The sequence below is a fragment of the Rhinopithecus bieti genome, unplaced genomic scaffold (assembly GCF_001698545.2).
Source record: "Rhinopithecus bieti isolate Rb0 unplaced genomic scaffold, ASM169854v2 scaffold_61954, whole genome shotgun sequence".
Taxonomy (NCBI): domain Eukaryota; kingdom Metazoa; phylum Chordata; class Mammalia; order Primates; family Cercopithecidae; genus Rhinopithecus; species Rhinopithecus bieti.
In genome coordinates this window covers 28,483-43,829 of record NW_016823336.1, presented here as the reverse complement: position 1 = coordinate 43,829, position 15,347 = coordinate 28,483, and the positions used below count along the sequence as shown (strand labels likewise).

Here is a 15,347-nt window from a genome sequence, read left to right as displayed (position 1 = left end):
AAATAAATAAATAAATAAATAAATAAATAAATAAAAGTTAAAAAAGAAATCTGGGACCCAATGGCTTCAATGCTGAATTCTATCAAACATTTAAAGAATAAATAGCAATTTTGCTTGAACTATTCTGAAAAATAGAGGAGGAGAGAATATTTCCAAACTCATCTATGAACCTAGTATTGCCCTTATAACAAAACCAGACAAAGACATGTGAATAAAAGACCACTACAGGCTAATATCTCTGAGAAATAATGAAGCCAAAATCTTAAAGAAAATATTGGGAAACCAAATTCAAAAATACGTTACAAAGATCATTCATCATGACCAAGTGGGATTTATCTATGTGATGCAAGGATGGTTCAATATGCACAAATCAATTAATGTGATACATCATTTTAACAGAATGAAGGACAAAAATCATAGGATTGATTGGCAGTGTCCCACCTGTCTGCTCCTCACACCCTGCCAGGTTGAGACACTCCCCATTTTTCCCCACGCAGCCATGGTTCAGCTGTTTTTCCCAGTCACCAGTGACTCTGCCAGCTAAAACTCAGACTACAGTCTGTGTCACTACAACCTGCTCCAAAGCACCCTGCTCATTTACAATAGCTTTGCCCAGTTTCTAGTTTAGGAGAAAAGGTATGATAAGGAAATGCTCAATGTGACCCCAGAGGATTGGTCTTTCTGTTTCAAGGGTTTGGCACTGGATTTAGAAGACGAGAATTTCATTAAATTTGCAGATAATGGCACTCTTCTCAGCGAAAGCCATGGCACCAATATGCTGACTCCAGAGGTGCTGGCAAAGGCATATGACAAGAAGGAATGGAAGTAGTTCTTGTTGGACACTGGAATGGCTTGCCACTCAGGAGAGTACTGTTTTATGATAACTACTTTGACCTTCCAGTAACTTTTTGATGTGCCAGAGTGGTGGACTACTTAACAAAACCAAACAGTGATCAAAACTCTTTTATTTTGGAAGGATATATTTGCTGGTATTCAACACAATTACAAAATGTCAGCTTTTAAGGAAAATTGTAGTATATATTTTCCAGAAATAAAAAGAGATCCAGGCAGATATTTATATGGTTGTCCTGAATCTGTTAGAAAAATGGCTTCAACAGCTAAAGAATGCTGGGAAAACGATTATGTTAATTACCAGTTCTCACAGTGATTATGATAGATTTCTCTGTGAAGATGTCATTGGGAATGATTTTGAAGCCCTTTTTGACATTGTGATTACAAATGTGTTGAAGCTTGTTTTCTTCTTTCATTTACTACGTCAGAGGCCTTTCCAGAGACTCAAGAATAATGAAGAGCAGCAGGCACTGCCATCTCTATACACCTGGCTGCTACCCCAAGGGAATGCTATCCACCTCTATAAAGTTCTGAAGAAAATGACTGGCAAACCTGAGCCCAAGGTTGTTTATTTTGGTGACAGCATGCATTCAGATGACAGTCCTTATCCTGGAGGCACTGAGAGGGGATGAAGTGGCTCATCACTACAATGGGAGACAGTCCTCATCCTGGAGGAACTGAGAGGGGATGAAGGCATGAGGTGTGAGAGGCCTGAGGAGTGAGGGCCTCTAGGAAAGGAAGGAAAATATAAGGGACCAAAGGAAAAGCCTTTAAATAGTTCATCTAAAAAATTGGGCTCTTTATTGATACTGAAAAATACAGAATACTCCTTGGTTTATACATGGTCATGTAAAAGAATCAGTACTTACAGCACTATTGCAATTCCACGTATTGAAACAATTGCAGAATTGCCTCTGAACTACTAATTTATAAGATTCTCTTCAAGCAATTTGAAAACACCTGGCTACTATTCAAATCTTCCATTGGTCTTATCAAACGATGAGACACTGATTATCAACTAAGCTATCTATGGAGAAAAGAAGAACAATATATGCAGTAAAAAAAAAAAAAAAAAAAGTTAGTTTTCAAAAAATACCGTAAAAGGCTTTATAAGAACAAGTTTTAATGAAAAGTCACCAATAAGTTGATATTTGTCCACAGGTCTCTTTTCTATATAAATTATCTTGATGTTTAGCAACTCTTATTATGTTAAAATCTCTGTATCTTAGAACTTAAGCAACCTTATTGGTGTTTTCTATACCATGAGTTTTGAGATAAGAATTCACCTGATTAGATACACACACACACACAGAGAGAGAGAGAGAGAGAAAGATACACACACACATTTACACATATGCCTAGTCCAATCATTCTCAAAGTGTGGTCCACAGACCAATAGCATAGTGTTACCTGAGAACTTGATAATACAACTTTGTAGGCCTCACCCTCCCAAACCTACTGAATCAGAAGCTCTGAGAGTGAGGCCTACCAATCTCTGTTTTAACAAACGCTTCAGGTGATTCTGATTCACACTACAGTTGTAGAACCACTGATTAGACCACATCCTACAGAGACTGGTTTAATTGATTTGGGTAAATATAAGTGAGCATTGATATCTCTTATATGTCCCAGGAAAGTGCATCCAGAATTGACAGCAACTCGTCTATACCAATTCCTTCAAGTAATAACCAAGAACTCTGAATCCAGTGAGATTAAGTAATTTTTCCAAGAAATTAGGTTTTACACTATTCCTGTGTTTTCCAAAACAAGAAAATAAAGAGACATGATTTCTTCTGAGATCATTCAGCCAGCACAGAACAGTGATAGTCTAGAAGTCAACTATCTCAAACTCCATTGTTACTCATTAGGTTTTTTCCCCTCTAATAATGTTAAAGGCTATTTAATGTATTTTCATCAACTTTAAGCCATACATATTCAATGGAGACAAAATTGGTTATGAAAGAAAACATATTAGAGACCTGGTCTTGGGCCTCCAAAATCACTAAGGAAAAACTAAGGTGGGAACTGCATAGGGCAATCCTGCCTCCTATTCTATTCAAAGTTATCCCTCTGAACGCTCAGATAGATGCATATTTGATTGCCTCCTTTAGAAAGACTTACCAGAAACTAAAAAAAAATTCAACCATCTGTCTCTCACCTACCTATGACCTGGAAGCCCCAGTGGCGAGGGTGGGGGCAGGGGCTTGCTTTGGGTTGTCTCCACCTTTGTAGATGGAATCAATGTACTTCTTATACATGCTGATTGATGTTTCATGTCTCTAAAATGTATAAAACCAAGCTGTGCCCCAGCCACCTCGGGCACATGTCATCAGGGCTTCCTGAGGCTGTCATGGACATGTCCTAAACCTTGGCAAAATAAATTTTCTAAATTAACTTAGACCTACCTCAGATTTTCTGAGTTCACAGAGTGAAAAAAACCTTAGACAATACAATGGCGTTTGACCTTCCAAAACATCCTAGCCAACAAAATCTTATTCCTTAGTATTAATTTCTATTAGGAATAAATTTACAGTTAAAGCTATTTAATTAATTTAATTTGAATTTATTTTTTCTCATTGAAAACAAAGGTGATTTGTTTTTTAAAAAAAGGTGGGAAAAAAACTGCTATAAAGGGTTTTACAGGTATACTACAATCCAGGACTGTTATGCTCCATGTGTTACGTGTATTAGTAACTATTTGTCATATTAGTATTTATTTGTTGCAAGATATTTGCAGCCAAATAAAGTTTACAATATAGGTTTCTGGTTACTCTTTATGCTGTAATTTCACTCTATCTATCATGGGCAGTATCAGAAAGCACACTGATAACCATCATTATTTCACTTGAATTGTAGTATATAATTTAACGTATTGATGCCTGCAATGGAAAGAAAAGAATTTTGTCAAAATTTGTAAATGTTCAGATAAATCACAGTTATACTGTGAGGTGAATATCTCAGAGTCAGTGAAAAATTAGTAAAATCTTTCCCTCAAAGTCACTAGATTTGTGTGATAGCTACTAATAAGCATATGGTGATGTACTTGGAACTTATTTCCAGAATGTCATTGCAATATTATAGTGATTGTACACAATTAACTCAGGATTAAATGAAAGATGCTATCTCAAGTATACTTTAAATAATTGATTTATTTTAAAATAAGGCTCTTTTCCCTTGAAAATCCCATAAGATTATTTCAGTTGATGCTGAAAAAGCATTTGGTAAAATTCAACATTACTTAATGATTAAAAAAAAATGACAAAACATCAATCTAGAAGAAACATACTATGACATAATAAAAGCCATATATGAAAGACCCACAGATAGTATCATACTGAATGGGGAGAAACTGCAAATGTTTCCTCTAAGATCTGGAAAATGAAAAGAAAGCCTAATTTCACAACTGTTATTCCACATAATACTTGATATGGTTTGGCTGTGTCCCCACCCAAATCTCATCTTGAATGGTAGTTTCTACAATCCCCACATGTCCTGGTAGGGACCCGGTGAGGAGTAAGTGAATCGTGGGGGTGAATCTTTCCTGTGCTATTTTCATGATAGTGAGTAAGTGTCAGGAGATCTGATGGTTTTATAAAGGGCAATTCCCCTGCACATGCTCTCTTGCCTGCCACCATGCAAGACATGCTTTTGCTCCTCCTTCACCTTCCACTATGATTGTGAGACCACCCCAGCCATGTGGAACTGTAAGTCCATTAAACATTTTTTCTCTATAAATTACTCAGTCTCACTTATGTCTTTATTAGCAGCATTTCAACAGACTGATACAGCAAATTGGTACCAGTAGAGTGGGGTGTAAAGCTATTGTAAAAATTCCCAAAAATGTGGAAGTGACTTTAGAACTGGGTAGCAGGCAGAGGTTGGAACAGTTTGGAGGGCTCTGAAGAAGACAGGAAAATATGAAAAATTTTAGAACTTCCTAGAAACCTGTTGAATCGTGTTGACCAAAATGATGATAGTGATATGGACAATAAGTCCAGGTTGAGGTGGTCTCAAGTGAAGGTGAAAAAGTTGCTGGGAAATGCAGCAGAGGTGACTCTTGTTAAGCCTTAGAAAAAAAAAAAAAAAAAATCTGGTGGCATTTTGCCCCTGCCGTAGAGATCTGTGGAACTTTATACTTGAGAAAGGTGGTTTGGAATTGGAACTTATGTTTAAAGGGAAGCGAAGAGTAGAGGTTTGGAAATTTTTCATCCTGACAATGTGATAGAAAAGAAAAACCCATTTTCTGAGGAGAAATCCAAGCAAGCTACAGAAATTTGCAGAAGTAAGGAGGAGCCAAATGTGAATTAACAAGACAATGAAGAAAATGTCTCCAGGGCATGTTAGAGATCTTCCTAGCATTCCCCCCATCACAATCTCAGACACCTAGGAGAAAATATCTTTTTTTCTGGACCGGACCCATGGCTTTTCTGCTTTGTGCAGTCTTGGTACTTAGTCCCCTGAATCTCAGCTGTGGCTAAAAGGGGTCAACATACAGCTCAGGCTGTTGCTTCAGAGGGCACAAGCCCCAGTTCTTGGTGGCTTACATATGGTGTTGGGCCTGCAGGTGCATATAAATCAAAAATTGAGGTTTGGAAAGCTCTGCCTAGACTTCAGAAGATGCATGAAAATGCCTGAATATTCAGGCAGAGGTGTGCTGCAGTGGCAGCGCCCTCATGGAGAACCTCTGGTAGGCCAGTGCAGAAGGGAAATACGGGGTGGGAGCCCACACACAGAGTCCCCACTGGGGCACTGCCTAGCGAAGCTGTGAGAAGAGGGCCACCATCCTCCAGACCCCAGAATCGTAGATCCACCTATAGTCACAGGCACTCAATGCCAGTCACAGACACGCAAAGCAGCCAGAAGGGGGGCTGTACCCAGCAAAGTCACAGGGGTGAAGCTGCTCAAGGCTGTGGGGGCCCACCTCTTGTATCAGTGTGACCCACATGTGAGACATAGAATCAAAGGAGATCATTTTGGGGCTTTAAGATTTGTCTTCTCTGCTAGATTTTGGTCTTACATGGGGCCTTTAGCTCCTTTTGTTTTGGCCAATTTTTCCCATTTGGAATGGGTATATTTACCCAATGCCTGTACCCTCATCGTGTCCAAGAAGTAACTAACTTGCTTTTGAATTTACAGGCTCATAGGCAGAAGGGACTTGCCTTGTCTCAGATGAGACTTCGAATTTGGACTTTTGGGTTAATGTTAGAATGAGTTAAGACTTTGGGAGACTTGTTGGGAAGGCATGATTGTGTTTTGAAATGTGATGACCTGAGATTTGGGATGGGCCAAAGGCAGATTTATATCCCCACCCAAATCTCATCATTAATTGTAGTTTCCATAGTCCCCATGTGTCGTGGGAAGGGTCTGGTGGGAAGAAATTAATCATGAAGGTTGGTTTTTCTCATGGTGTTACTGTGATAGTAAATAAGTCTCATGAGTTCTGATGGTTTTATAAAAGATAGTTCCCTTGCACACATTCTCTTGCTTGCCACCATGTAAGATGTGTTTTCTCCTCCTTTGCCCTCGGCTATGATTATGAGGCTTCCCCAGCCACGTAGAACTGTGAGTTTATTAAACCTCTTTCTTTTTATAAATTACTCAGTCTCAGGTATGTCTTTATTTACAGTGTGTGAACACACTAATACAGTAATAGAAATCCTACCTACATCAGCCAGGCAAGAGAAAGATATAAAGGACATCCAAATCAGAAAGAAAGAAGTGAAATTATTCTTGTTTGCAAATGAACTGATCTTATGTTTGAAGAAACCTAAAGACGCTTCCAAAACACTATTAAAACTGATAAAATCCGTAAAGTTGCAGGATACAAAATCAGTGTACAAAAATTAATAACATTTCTATATGCCAACAATGAACAATCTTCAAATGAAATCAAAAGTAAACTTGTTTACAATAGCCATACATAAAATTAACTATCTAGGAACTAACTTAACCAAAGAAGGGAAAGATCTCTAAAGTGGAAACTATAAAATATTGATTAAAAAATTGAAGAGGACAACAAAAAATGAAATAATATTTCACGTACATGAATTGGAAGGATGAGTATTTTTCTAACTGTCCATACTGCCCAAAGAAATCTACAGATTCAGTGCAAACCTTCTCAAAATACTAAGGACATTCTTCCAGAGATAGAAAAAACTACTTTAAAATTTATATGAAACCACAAAAGATGCAGAATAGCTAAAGCTAGCCTAAGGGGGTGGGAAGGAGCATGGGGAAACTGAAGTAATCACATTACCTGAATTTAAGTTATAATATAGTAGTAATGTGATGACTTCAGGGATTTTTTTCGTTTGTTTTGTTTTGTTTTGTTTTGTTTTGGCTAGCTTTAGCTATTCTGAGTCTTTTGTGGTTTCATATAAATTTTAGTACTGGCATAAAAGCAGGCACCTAGACCAATGAAACAGAATAGAGAACCCAGAAACAAATCCACATGTCTGTAATGAACTCATTTTCAACAAAAGAAGTGCCAAGAACATCCCTTGGGGAAAACACAATTACTTCAATAAATGGTCGTGGGAAAACTGGATAGTCATATGCAGAAGAATAAAACTAAACCATTATTTCTCACTATATACAAAAATCAAATCAAAATTGATTGAAGACTAAAGTATAAAACTTCAAACTATGAAATTACCAAAAACATCTTTGGGGAACTTCTCCAGGACATTGGTCTGAGCAAAATTTTATTGAATACCCCACAAGCACAGGCAACCAAAGCAAAAATGAACAAATGGGATCATATCAAGTCAAAAACTTCTGCACAGCAAAGGACACAGTCAACAACATGAAGATACAACCCACAGAAGGAGAGAAAATATTTGCTAACTATCCATCTGACAAGGGATTCATAACAAGAATATATAAGGAGCTCAAATAACTCTATAGGAAAAAAATTCAATAATCTGATTTTTAAAAGGGGCAAAAGCGTTAAATAGACATTTCTCAAAAGAAGCCATACAAATGTCAAACAGACATATGAAAAGGTGCTCAACATCATTGATTATCAGAGAAATGCAAATTAAAAACAACAATGAGATATTATCTCACCCCAGTTAAAATAGTTTATATCCAAAAGTCAAGTAATAACAAATGCCTCTGAGAATGTGGAGAAAAGGGAACTCTTATACACTGTTGGTAAGAATGTAAATTCTTTAAATATCATTAATTCCCACCTTGTTAAAATCAGCCTTCACTAAAATTAAAATTAAAACCAAAGTCACAGAGATTTAATAAAAGCAAACATCATTGTATGTGAAGATTATGAGAATAGAATAAACTGAACTAATCATTAGACTAGAAAATATTTGTCAGTTAGATACTTCAAAGAAAGGAATAATATAAGCATAAGTCAGTGAAGGAATATGTCTTCTCCTATATGTATACTTTTTCTTTATTTAATAAACTTGGTTATTTTGTTTAACAAAGAATGTGTCTGCATTCTACTCTAACTTAATTAATATCAGTGCAATAAGCGAGAACTGATATTTCATTGTAATAGTGAATTTGAGTATATAATTACTTGTTTGTTGTCCATTTGAATTTTCCCACCCCCACCTTTTCTATTGATATAAGAGGTTTCATAATCACTTACCACCAATTTGGAATATTGCAAAAAAAATGTTACCAGAATCTGACATAGCCTTACTTTTCATTACTTCTTGAAGGCATTGCCAAGGATTCTTTCTTTTCTGCTGGGTTCATGGGTGTTGTTTGTAAGGAATAAAGACTCTTACAGATATGACATTCCACATCATAAATCAAACATCATAGGCAATTAATTATAAGTAACTCAAACTCTCTCTAAAATACTACCGCCTTGAAATATCCATTGTTAATATTTGGATACAAGAAGTCTTTGTGAAGATATTTTAATTTTTTCTTTTTATATATTTACGGGGCACAAGTGCAATTTTGTTACATGAATATATTGTATGGTGGTGAAGTCTAGGCTTTTAGTGTAACCACCACTGTCTAGTGTACATTGTGCCCATTAGTTAATTTCTCATTCCTAACTGCTCTCCCACCCTCCCATCTTTCCAAGTTTCCAATATCTATTATTTCACTCTCTATTGTCCTTGTGTACACATTGTTTAGATCCTGCTTATAAGTGAGAACATGCAATATTTGACATTCTGTTTCTGAGTTATTTCACTTAAAATAATGGCTTCCAGTTCCATTCATGTTACTCAAAAATACATAATTTTATTATTTTTTAGAGCTGAGTAGTACTCCATGGTACTACTCAGGTAAACACACACACACACACACACACACACACACACACAGAGGCACACACACACATGCACACACACACACAGCCCACATTTTGTTTATCCAATTATCCATTAATAGACACTTAGTTTGATTCCATATCTTTGCTACTGTAAATAGTATTGTGACAAATATCCGAGTGCAAGTACCTTTTTGATATGACTAGCTTCCTTTGTCTTTCGGGTAGATACCTAGCAGTAGAATTGCTGGACTGAATGGTATTTCTATTTTAGTTTTGAAAATCTCCATATTGTTTTTGAAAGTTTCTACAAATTTAAACTTCCACCAACCAGGCATAAGTATTTCCTTTTCTCTGCGTCTTCACCAACACAAATTGATTTTTGACTTTTTTATAATAGCCATTCTGACTGGTATAAGATGGTATCTCAGTGTGGTTTTAATTTGCTTTTATAGGATGAATAGTAATGCTGAGGATTTTTGGTCATTCACATGCCTTCTTTTGAAGAATATCTGTTTATATCCTTTGCCCACTTTTTAGTGGGTTTTTTCCTTGAGTTGTTTGAGTTCCTTGAAGATACTAGATGTTACTCTTTTGTCGGATGCATAGTTTGTGAATATTTTCTCCTATTCTGTAGGTTGCCTTTTCATGCTGTTAATTATTTCTTTTGCTATGAAGAGGATATTTATTTTCAATAAGNAAGAAGGTGTCCTTTCCTCAGTGTTTGTTTTTGTCAACTTTGTCAAAGAACAGTATGCTGTAGGTATGTAACTTTGTTTTTGGGTTCTCTATTCTTTTCCATTAAGCTATGTGTCTATTTTTATATCAGTACCATATAGTTCTGGTTATTCTAGCCTTGTAGTATAAATTGAAGTCAGGTAATGTGATGTGCCCAGTTTTGTTCTGTTTGCTTAGGATTGCTTTGGATATTCAGGCTCTTTTTGGTTCAATATGAATTTTAGAATTGTGTTTTCTAATTCAGTGAAAACCGACAGTGTTGTAATAAAAATTGCATTGAACCTAGAGATTGTTTTTGGCAGTATGGTCATTTTAATGACAATGATTGTTCCCATCCATGAGCATGGAATGTTTCTTACATTTGTTTGTGTCTATTATTTCTTAATTCAGTATTTTGTAGTTTCCTTTGTAGAAATATTTTACCTCCTTAGTTAAATGGATTCCTAAGTTTTTAAGATGCAGATATTATAAATGGGATTGAGCTCTTGACTCTTTCTAAGCTTGGCCTTTATTAGTGTATAGAAATGCCACTGATTTACATACATTGCTTTTGTATCCTGATACTTCATTGAATTCATTTCTCAAATATAGGAGTCTTTTGGAAGAGTCTTTAGGGTTATCTATGTATAAGATCATGTTACTGGTGAATAGAGATAATTTGACTTCCTGTTTTCTAATTTGGATGCCTTTTATTTCTTTCTCTTTCCTAATTGATCTCTCTAGGATTTCCGTTACTATGTTGAATAGGAGTGCTAAGAGTGGACATCTTTGTTTTGTCTTAATCCAGTTGTTTAGGGGAATACTTTCAACTTTTCCAGGTTCAGTATGATGTTGGCTATGGGTTTGTCACATATGCCTTTTATTATTTTGAGGTGTGTTACTTCTATGCCTAGTTTGTTTAGGGTTTTTATCATGAAGTGATGCTAAGTTTTATCAAATGTTTTTCTGCATCTATTGAGATATTTGTATGGTTTTGTTTTTAATTCTCTTTATGTGGTGAATCACATGTATTGATTTGCATATGCTGAGCCATCCTTGCATCCCTGATATAAGTTCCACTTGCTTGTGGTGTATTATCTTTTTGATGTGCTATTCAATTCAGTTTGCTAGTATTTTGTTGAGAATTTTTGTATCTATGTTCTTCAGCGATATTGGTCTGTAATTTTGTTGTTGTGTTCTTGCCTGGCTTTGGTATTAGGTTGTTACTAGCTTCATAGAATGAGCTAGGGAGGATTCCTTCCTCCTTGATTTTTTGGAACAGTTACAGTAGGATTGGCACCAGTTCTTCTTTGTATGTCTGGTAGAATTCAGCTGTGAGTCTGTCGGGTACTGGACTTTCCCCCGCGACCCCTTGGGAGATTTCTAAATTACAGATTCAATTTCATTACTCAATGTTGGTCTGTTCAGGATTTCTGTTTGTTTCTGCTGTCTTTCATAAGTATTTCAAAATAAGCCATAGACAGAAGGTTTCTTGTGATTCAACTCTGCTGTCTTCAATGAAGTTGTCAAAGAGTTGACAATTAGATGGTACTGAATGGACATAGACAAATTTAGTTTCTTTCCCCATTTTAAAAGAACATTTGAAATTTGTGTAAGTAAGAGCAAACATCTAGATAAGAAATAATTAGATGCTCACAGCAATTGGATATCATGTAGGCAATATACCTGAATGTGTATTTACAGTCTGCTTTGCATCTGATTCCATAGAAATACCCAGATAAATGTATTTGTGGAAAGATAGTATGCTTGAAGATAGCACATGCTTTCTTAATATTTCTATAATGTTAAACTAACAACTTACCTCGGTGAAATTCAATTTTGATATATATTCAGAGTAGGGACTTTTGACTTTCAACAAGATAATAACAAATAACATTACATTTTGTTTTATAGTTTATTCTTTATTAATTTATAAAATTGTACATACAATGTTTCATGGAGAGACTGCTTAGTCTAAAAATAACTCCATGAATCTAATAAATTTTTTGAAAACATCTTGGTTATATTATTCTTACTTCCAGGAAACAATAGACAATATAATGTATTCTTAATAAAGCTGTGATTCAGCTCTTAAATATGTGTATAGCTGATTTCTTATAGATTAAATGCTTAGAAACAAAAAGGGAAACATAATACTGGAAAAGTTCTCAACTATCCTTCCATAGTATTTAGACACTTTACACATAATGTCTGTCATCAATGTAAAGTTCAAGCTATCCCTAAGGAAAACTGAGCGATCATTTGGTGAGGAACATGTTCACTTACAAGACATGTCTTCTAGAAGTGAAGAAGGAAGAACACAATGATCCTTTGCATTCTACCTATGGACTTCATGTAAATATGCCGAGTCTAATGCTGGTAGAAATTATATTAAAGCAAATTCAAATTATAACAAGGAAACATTTTCTGTCACTGAAGGAAAAGCAGTCCCAATCTGTTTCTACTATTGTACAATATACTTAATAATACTATCTATTTGTAAGACTGTGTGCATTAAATGAGATAATCTACAAATCATACTTAGAAGAGCAGAACTCAGCACACAGCATGCAATCTTTAAATATTAGCTATCATTACCCATCCCTATATAAATAGACTGGTATTTTTTGTTTGTATAAATTTAAGGGGTGCAGGTGCAATTTTATTACATGTATATATAGTATAACGGTGAAGTCTTGGCTTTTAGTATATCCGTCATCTGAATAATGTGCACTGTACCCATTAAGTCATTTTTAAAAAATTATATTAGAATCCTAACTAGTGAGGTGCTTTCTCATTAAGGGAGTGGAGGAATAAAATTACATTTTGTACTCATACTCTTATTTTCAAATTGTCAACTGAATGACCTGCACAGTGCCTTTGTTGATTCTAAAGGTTTTTTCTTTTCTCTTTTTGTAATCCAAGTTTCACTTTCCAGAAGATTTTATGATACCAACATCCGAAGTGTGCACAAGGCTTTACTAAAGAATAGCAAGAAAAGGCCTTTTTAACTCAATGTCTTGGCATAGAATGCCTTTGTCTAGAAAGGGAAAAGCCAGAGTCACTTTTTCCTTAAAACAATTCACTAATTCCTATTTTCATTGTATTTTCTAACGTCATTTGCTTCAGCAAGATTGGTCATACATCTTCTTCTCAACACTACAAATCTGCCCATTTTAAAAGCACCAGCTAACAACTGCCTTAGTCCATTCTGCTATAATAAAATACCATAAACTTGGTAATTTATAAACAACAGACATTTATTGCTCATAGTTCTTGAGGCTGGAAAGTCAAATATCAAGGCATTAACAAATTTGGTGTCTGGTTAGGACTTGGTCTCTCTTTTATGGAGGGTGCCTTCTAGCTGTGTCTCCACATGACAGGAGTGACAAGAGGGCATACTTGAGCCTTTTTTATAAGAGCATTAGTCCCATTCATGACAATGGAGCCCTTATGACTCAATTATTTATCAAAGTCTTCATCTATTAATTCTTTCATATTGGGTATTAGATTCCAACACATGGATTTGAGGGAGACACCAGCATTCAGACCGTAGCAACACCCTTTTCCTCTGTGGAGTTTCCTTTGAGTAATTCAGTGCTCCTTTTCCAAACTTCTGTAGCACCTAGCCTTTATTACATGATTTAAGTCTTTGATCACTTATTATCTTGCATTGCATATTTTATTTTAAGTGTTTTAGACCTGCTCCATGAATTAAATTATCAGTTTTTTAAAAGCAAAGACAATACCTTCTAATTGCTTTGTACTTTCTAGAAGGCCTAACCCATTGTATATCTTCAATAGTTATTGATTAAAGTGTGTAACCTTGAACATTATCTTTTCTTAATGATAATTTTCTCTTTACAATATTGCATAGAGCTTTCATTATGTAGAGAAAATACATATATGTCTCTATAAAAGTAAAACTATAATGAGATAAGCAAATTTGCAAGTAGAAAATTATATATTGTCACATTTGTTTTAATGATGTTATTCTACTTTTGTTTCATCTTGAGGATGGTTCTTCTGAATTATAAAGACACCATGAATTGCTTTGAGCTCTCATACAATCTTAAAATTAGATTCAACAATTTAAGTTTTATAAACACTTCTTACAAGTTTAGTTTTATGTTTTCTTCAATGATAGATTGCCATAGTANAGCTTGGCCTTTATTAGTGTATAGAAATGCCACTGATTTACATACATTGCTTTTGTATCCTGATACTTCATTGAATTCATTTCTCAAATATAGGAGTCTTTTGGAAGAGTCTTTAGGGTTATCTATGTATAAGATCATGTTACTGGTGAATAGAGATAATTTGACTTCCTGTTTTCTAATTTGGATGCCTTTTATTTCTTTCTCTTTCCTAATTGATCTCTCTAGGATTTCCGTTACTATGTTGAATAGGAGTGCTAAGAGTGGACATCTTTGTTTTGTCTTAATCCAGTTGTTTAGGGGAATACTTTCAACTTTTCCAGGTTCAGTATGATGTTGGCTATGGGTTTGTCACATATGCCTTTTATTATTTTGAGGTGTGTTACTTCTATGCCTAGTTTGTTTAGGGTTTTATCATGAAGTGATGCTAAGTTTTATCAAATGTTTTCTGCATCTATTGAGATATTTGTATGGTTTTGTTTTAATTCTCTTTATGTGGTGAATCACATGTATTGATTTGCATATGCTGAGCCATCCTTGCATCCCTGATATAAGTTCCACTTGCTTGTGGTGTATTATCTTTTGATGTGCTATTCAATTCAGTTTGCTAGTATTTTGTTGAGAATTTTGTATCTATGTTCTTCAGCGATATTGGTCTGTAATTTTGTTGTTGTGTTCTTGCCTGGCTTTGGTATTAGGTTGTTACTAGCTTCATAGAATGAGCTAGGGAGGATTCCTTCCTCCTTGATTTTTTGGAACAGTTACAGTAGGATTGGCACCAGTTCTTCTTTGTATGTCTGGTAGAATTCAGCTGTGAGTCTGTCGGGTACTGGACTTTCCCCGCGACCCCTTGGGAGATTTCTAAATTACAGATTCAATTTCATTACTCAATGTTGGTCTGTTCAGGATTTCTGTTTGTTTCTGCTGTCTTTCATAAGTATTTCAAAATAAGCCATAGACAGAAGGTTTCTTGTGATTCAACTCTGCTGTCTTCAATGAAGTTGTCAAAGAGTTGACAATTAGATGGTACTGAATGGACATAGACAAATTTAGTTTCTTTCCCCATTTTAAAAGAACATTTGAAATTTGTGTAAGTAAGAGCAAACATCTAGATAAGAAATAATTAGATGCTCACAGCAATTGGATATCATGTAGGCAATATACCTGAATGTGTATTTACAGTCTGCTTTGCATCTGATTCCATAGAAATACCCAGATAAATGTATTTGTGGAAAGATAGTATGCTTNAGAAATACCCAGATAAATGTATTTGTGGAAAGATAGTATGCTTGAAGATAGCACATGCTTTCTTAATATTTCTATAATGTTAAACTAACAACTTACCTCGGTGAAATTCAATTTTGATATAT

At 35.2% G+C, this 15,347-nt stretch overlaps 1 pseudogene; it reads left to right on the top strand.

Annotated features, from left to right (window-relative positions):
* The window catches only part of LOC108521494 (5'-nucleotidase domain-containing protein 1 pseudogene), a 29,952-nt pseudogene extending 28,078 nt beyond the window's left edge, over window positions 1-1,874 (top strand).
* The last annotated feature ends 13,473 nt before the right edge of the window (window positions 1,875-15,347 follow it).